This window comes from Protobothrops mucrosquamatus, unplaced genomic scaffold (genome assembly GCF_001527695.2).
Source record: "Protobothrops mucrosquamatus isolate PMUCROS unplaced genomic scaffold, P.Mucros_1.0 scaffold3, whole genome shotgun sequence".
NCBI classification, from domain to species: Eukaryota; Metazoa; Chordata; class Lepidosauria; order Squamata; family Viperidae; genus Protobothrops; species Protobothrops mucrosquamatus.
In genome coordinates this window covers 1728868-1735421 of record NW_015386390.1, presented here as the reverse complement: position 1 = coordinate 1735421, position 6554 = coordinate 1728868, and the positions used below count along the sequence as shown (strand labels likewise).

At 48.0% G+C, this 6554-nt stretch overlaps 1 protein-coding gene across 1 annotated transcript in view; it reads left to right on the top strand.

Moving 5' to 3' along the window:
• The first annotated feature begins 689 nt into the window (after window positions 1-689).
• The window catches only part of TMEM150C (transmembrane protein 150C), a 43225-nt gene continuing 37360 nt past the window's right edge, over window positions 690-6554 (top strand). Inside the window, exon 1 of the mRNA XM_015832370.1 lies at window positions 690-787. The gene's annotated coding sequence lies outside the window, so the exon portion shown is untranslated. The remainder of the gene's footprint in view (window positions 788-6554) is intronic.

Here is a 6554-nt window from a genome sequence, read left to right as displayed (position 1 = left end):
ATCAGTGCTACTGACTGCGGACTAGCACTGATGATTGGGTAATGAAAGATCTGCAAGGGGGAAAAAAAAAAAACCAAGCTCAGAGAGCACCAAGGACCCCTCATTTCAACCCTGAGCTACAAATATTCCCCTTTATCGACACTGCGTGTATAGAATGTATTTTCTATTCTTCACTGATCAAATCTTTAAGACGCCGCAGTGTCGCGACCGACATAAAACACCGCAGAGGCAGGCAGGGGAGCGGGCGGCTCAGCCCGGGGAGGGGGGGGGGGAACCGAGGTCCACGCAAACGGGGGGGGGGGCTCCGTTGGGCACCTGGCAAGGCAAGGCGGCCTCCACGAGTGCTGGAGACCTAGTCCCCGCATCTCCTCCGCGGGTCTCCCGTTCACACGTGCCCTGCAGCCGCAGCCCCCAGCGCCTCCCGAGCGTCCCTCTGGCCAGGCGGGGAGGGGCTGCGCGGGGGGCGCCCGGCCAAGAGGGGGAGGTCGGTCCTGCCCGCGGCGCCTCCCCCGTCTTGCCGGCGGCCCGGAGGTTTTCTCCCTGCGTCGTCAGGATGTCCCCACCCTCGCCCGCACCCCTTCCTATCAGGATCCATCCGTCCCACGCCCCTTTTGGGGTGTGTTTCCCCCCCACCCACCCCCTTATTTTCCCTTTACGAGCATCGGAGGGAGAGAAGCAGGCAGGCGCTCTTTGTCTCTGACCCCGGAGAGGCCGGCCAGACAGGGCGGGCAGGTCCCCGCCGCACCGCTTCCTCGCGAAGAAACCGGCTTCTGCTCGGCGCGGCCAGGTGGGTCCCTTGGGCTGCTGCGGTCGTGGCCCCTTCTCTTCTGCTTCTTCCTCCTCCTCCTCCTTCTCCTCCTCGCGGGCTAGATCCCAGGTCCTCGACAGGTGGGTAGATCGGATGCTCGCTTTCCACCGGGCTCCCCTTCTTTTCCCTCCGGTGTATCTGTAACCTCTGCGCCCCCTCTTTCCCTCCCTCCCTCCCTGCCCCTCTCCAGGGCGCAGCGATTGCGCTCTTTCCTGCCGCCTGGACCCATCCTCAAGAGTCCAAGCTACCCGGGCAGTTTTGCGATCCAGTCCCGGTCCTGTGGTAGCCCCAGCAACTCTGAATATTGGGGATACCGTGTGCTTAACCCCCTGCCTCCACACACACACACACACACACACACACACACACACACACACACACCTCCCAGCAACTCTGAATATTGGGGATACCTTGTGCTTAACCCCCTGCCTCCACACACACACACACACACACACCTACCTCCCAGCAACTCTGAATATTGGGGATACCGTGTGCTTAACCCCCTGCCTACACACACACACACACATACCTCCCAGCAACTCTGAATATTGGGGATACCGTGTGCTTAACCCCCTGCCTACACACACACANACACACACACACACACCTCCCAGCAACTCTGAATATTGGGGATACCGTGTGCTTAACCCCCTGCCTACACACACACACACACACACCTCCCAGCAACTCTGAATATTGGGGATACCATGTGCTTAACCCCCTGCCCACACACACACACACACACCCCTCCCCCGCGCCGCTGCCCACACTTTCTCCTCCTTGCAGGCGCGCCAAGATCTGGGTGCAGTCCTGAAGGATTGGCAGCTGGTGTTTGTAAAGGAGGATGGTTTCACTTGATTTCTCCCTGTTTCCTTGTCTTAGCCAGCCCTTGTCCTTCTCTTGATTTCCTGCTGCCTTTCTGCCGCTCTTAAACCCTCTCCACCAACCTGGAGGGGAGGAAAAAAACAAAAAGGGAAACAGCAAATCACCCCCTTTGGGATGCATGCAGCAGTTTACCTGACCTGAAATCCAGCTTGCAGTGACTGCAATCTGCAAGCTGCAGTCCTTTGCTCCCTTCCCTGGGGGGGGGGTAACCCCTGATGAAGCCGGTATAAGATGGTGCCATTAATATTTTTCTCCTCCCCAAGCCTTAGCTCTCTGTGCTAAAAGCTTGCTTTCCTGCATCATTCAAGCATAGCCACTTTTTGCAAGACTTCACCTGCCCTGGAGTGAGGCCAGCCTTATTTGCTTGTGTTTTTCAGTGTGCTCCTCATTGCAGCCCAGTAAAAACCTTAGAGTTGTCTCCTTTATCCCAGTCCTTAGAAGCAAACTGTTTGGAGGGGGGTGGGGGTGCCCCTTATTTCAGATATTTCCATCCTGCAGCCATTAATGAAAGTCGATCTTGGAAAGTGGTGTGGATGGTGGGGATAAGGATTTCTTTCTTTCTGGCGTGTCGCAGGCAGCCTAAGGACACTCCAAAGCCATGTGCTTGCTATTGTTTCAGTAGTGAAGTGCCCTTGAGTATGAGAGATGGGTGTGCGCAAGAGTGTGCAAAAAGTGGGAATAGTTATCGTGCAGGGAGTGCCATGGGTCGGAAAAAGAGGAAAGAGCATCTTTTTGTTGTTGTTAGTTGCGAAGTCGTGTCCGACCCATCGCGACCCCATGGACAACGTTCCTCCAGGTCTTCCTGTCCTCTACCATCTTCTGGAGTCCATTTAAGCTCACGCCTACTGCTTCAGTGACTCCATCCAGCCACCTCATTCTCTGTCGTCCCCTTCTTCTATTGCCCTCCATCTTTCCCAGCATTAGGCCCTTCTCCAGTGAGTCCTTCCTTCTCATTAGGGGGCCAAAGTACTTGAGTTTCAACTTCAGGATCTGGCCTTCCAAAGAGCAGAGCATCTTTTAATTCGGGTTAATTTTGTTCTTAGAAACAACTGGCAAAGGAATAGGGCGGTTTAGATGCCACCATTGGAATGGGGGTTGGGTATTCTCCTTCCCCATGTCTGACTGTCAATCAAGTTCCAAAGCTACAATCAAACATTCTCGAGAGAATCTAATTGGGGGAGGGGGCAGAACGTTGCTCCTTAAAACGATGTGATGTGAAACTATTCTTGGATTTCTTCCACCAGCTTTCCAAATGCTGGCAACATCCAGATGTGCTGGGACTGCAGCTCCCAGAATTCCTAACTGGTGTGGCCCTTGCTAAGAATTTTGAGAGATTACGTCCACACATCTGGAGGGGGGATAGGGCTGGGGCAGGCTGTCATAGGTTATGGCAATTGAGACCTCTAGGTGTGCATCAGCAATCAAATACCTGGCCTGTCCATTTCAGTCCAGCAGATTGGGCAAGTTGTGGATCCTGTCAGTTAAAGAATGTTGATTGGCAGGGAGCAGAAGAAGGCCACTCTGTGGAACATCCTCCCTTCAGAGATTAGAGCGATCCCAACCCTAAAAACTGTAAAAACTTGGGTATGTGTTCAAATCTGGAGTTCTGAAAGTATTAAGTGCCCTGTCTATTGGTTTTACTGTTAAATCGGATGCTGTAGATATCTATTTTGTACTGTTTTTATTGATTTTAAATGTCTGTGGTGGCTCAGTGGTTAGAATGCAGTATTGTAGGCTGACTTTGCCCACTGCCAGGAGTCCAGTTCTGATGGGCTCCAGGTCGAATCAGCCTTCCATTGTTCCGAGTTCAGTAAAATGAGGACCCAGATTGTTGGGGGTAAACATATAAGGAACGGTTGCTGGAATTGGGTATGTCTAGTTTAATGAAGAGAAGGACGAGTGGGGACATGATAGCACTGTTCCAATATCTCAGGGGCTGCCACAAAGAAGAGGGAGTCAAGTGATTCTCCAAAGCGCCTGAAGGCAGGACAAGAAGCAACAGATGGAAACTAACCAAAGAGAGAAGCAACCTAGAACTAAGGAGAAACTTCCTGACAGTTAGAACAATTAACCGGTGGAACAACCTGCCTCCAGAAGCGGTGAATGCTCCAACACTGGAAGTTTTTAAGAAGAGACTGGACAGCCATTTGTCTGAAATGGTATAGGGTTACCTGCCAGGACTTCATGACCTCCAAGGTCCCTTCCAACTTTATTATTATTATTATTATTATTATTATTATTATTATTATTATTATTATTATTATTATTATTATTATTATTATTATTATTATTATTAATGTGCTGACACTGTAAATTGCTTAGAGAGGGCTGTAAAGCACTGAAGTGGTATTTAAGTCTAAGTGCCATTGCTCTTGCTATTTAGAATTATAAGCTGGCCAGAGTCATCCAGTTGAGATGGAGGAACGAACAAACAAACAAACAAACAAACAAATAAATAAATAAGGGGCTTGCACACTATAAAAATGGACTCAGGATAAAAAGAGGGGTGGAAAAGAAGGCAGGGATAAAAGGAAAAGAACTGTTGCTGCAATTGCTGTTTAAGCTTATGGAAACATCTTTACAGAAAAATAGGAAGAATATTTTTGTGCTTATTATTATGGATCTCCGTTTGTCCACTTTATTATGTTTCAGCTTGCAGTATTGGACACAAGGAAGGATTTCCCTTGCCCACACCCTTTCTTTGTTCTCTGATTGTGGAAGCGGAATTTTTTAAAAAAATAGGGATATGTGGAATAAATTTAGCATAGTATGCTGGCTTTCTCTTTGGGGTAAATAAATACGTTGTCTTTGTATACCTAAGGCTGCACTGTATGTACTTTTTTAAATTCATAATTTGTGGTTAAAATATGGGTTAGAGTTCCAAACCTCATATCTTTTCCAAGGTTGCCTTTTGATTTATACGCCAACAATAGCTAAGATGATGAAGGATTTTCAACTGTATTTTTTTGTAGAAAACGAGACACCTGGGGTGACAGTGGTTTCATTCTAGTTCATGTCCAAACTCTTTGATAAGTTTAAAGAGAGAAAAAGAAAAGGAGACATTGCCATAGATTTGTATCTACTATCTGAGCAGAAGGAAGATGAGAAAGAGAGGGGGGGGGGAGAAGAAAGAAAGAGAAAATTGAAAAGAGAAAGAGAGAAAGAGTAATCTTGCAAAAACGTAAATGTTCTGAGGAGGCAGAACATTGTGTTGGGCCAAAGATTTAGACAACATCTACGTCCACCTGTTTGTGACTGTATATAAAGTCACTACTGAGTAATTGAGGGTTGGATCATCACAAATGCCAGAGCACAATCTTTTCATGTCTTCAATCCCATTTTGTTCCACTTGTACAGAATACGGAATAACAAGAGTTGGAAGGGACCTTGTAGGTCATCTAGTCCAACTCCCTGCTCAGGCAGGAGACCCTATACCATTTCTGACAAGTGGCCGTCCAGTTTCTTCTTGAAAGCTTCCAGTGATGAAGCACCCACAACTTCTGGAGGCAAGCTGTTCCACTGGTTAATTGTTCTCACTGTGAGAAAAGTTCTCCTTATTTCTAGGTTGAATCTCTCCTTGATCAGTTTCCATCCATTATTCCTTGTCTGGCCTTTGGGTGCTTTGGAAAATAGGTTGACCCCCCTCCTCTCTGTGGAAGCCCCTCAAATATTGGAACGCTGCTATCATGACACCCCTCGTCCTTCTCTTCACTAGACTAGCTGTGCCCAGTTCTTGCATGGACATGCCCAGTTGTGTGTCTTTATACCTGCAGATACCGATCATCAGAGGTTGGTCCTAGAAGGCATGTACATCCTTTTGACTTTGCACACAATTCCTGGCAGGGGAATGTTTAAATCCCTGTGAAGGCCCTGTCTCTAATGAACTGATGCAGTACCAGGTGAAGTTCAAATTTGTGATCCAGTTTAAAAAAAACAAACCCAAAATCCAGCGAGCTGCTGCTGGCTACATTCATGAAGGATTCAGTGAAACAGCATTAATAAAGTGGGAATGAGCAGCCTATATCTATCCAATCATTTTGTTCTATGTCTCCCACAGTGCATTGCTGTGGACAGTGGTAGGTGCAATCAGTGGGATTGAAGTTCAGACATCTGGACAGGTCCAGGTTCTTGCTGTTTGTGTTCAGTAGTCATATGTGCAGAAAACACATGTCTGTGCACAGGGGAACCGGTCATTTAAGCCAGGGGTCTCCAACCTTGGCAACTTTAAGACTTGTGGACTTCAACTCCCAGCAAAGCTGGCTGAGGAATTCTGGGGGTTGAAGTCCACAAGTCTTAAAGTTGCCAAGGTTGGAGACCCCTGGCTTAAGCTTGCCTTAGATCAGGGCTTTTCAACCTTTTCACCCATTTTACCACTTTTAGGATATGGCAATATCCGAGTACCACCAGTCGCCTAGCAAGGTGTCAATATGAATCAGTTGCCAAGCATCTGAATGTAAATCACAAGACCCTGGAGATGCTGCAACATTCCAGCTGATTGGTGCTTCTTCTGGGCTCAGCAGAAGCGCCAGGATCAGCGCCGAGCTCCAGCTGGAGCCTGGCGCTGATCCTGGTACTTCCACTGAGCCCTGACAGCCCTGCAGCTCCAGCCATCTCTCGCTCAGGCTTGTGCAGTGCTGCCACCGGTTCAGCTCATTCCCCTCCCCCAATAAAATTAGAGAAATTTTTTTTTAAAGAATTGGATAAAATAATAAATAAATTTATTTGGGCGGGCAAAAAATCTAGGATAAATATTAAAACATTACAAGATAGTAAGAGTAGAGGGGGTCTTGGACTCCCTAAATGGGAAACCTATTATTATGCGGCAGGATTGTTATGGATCAAAGATTGGATAAACTTGGAT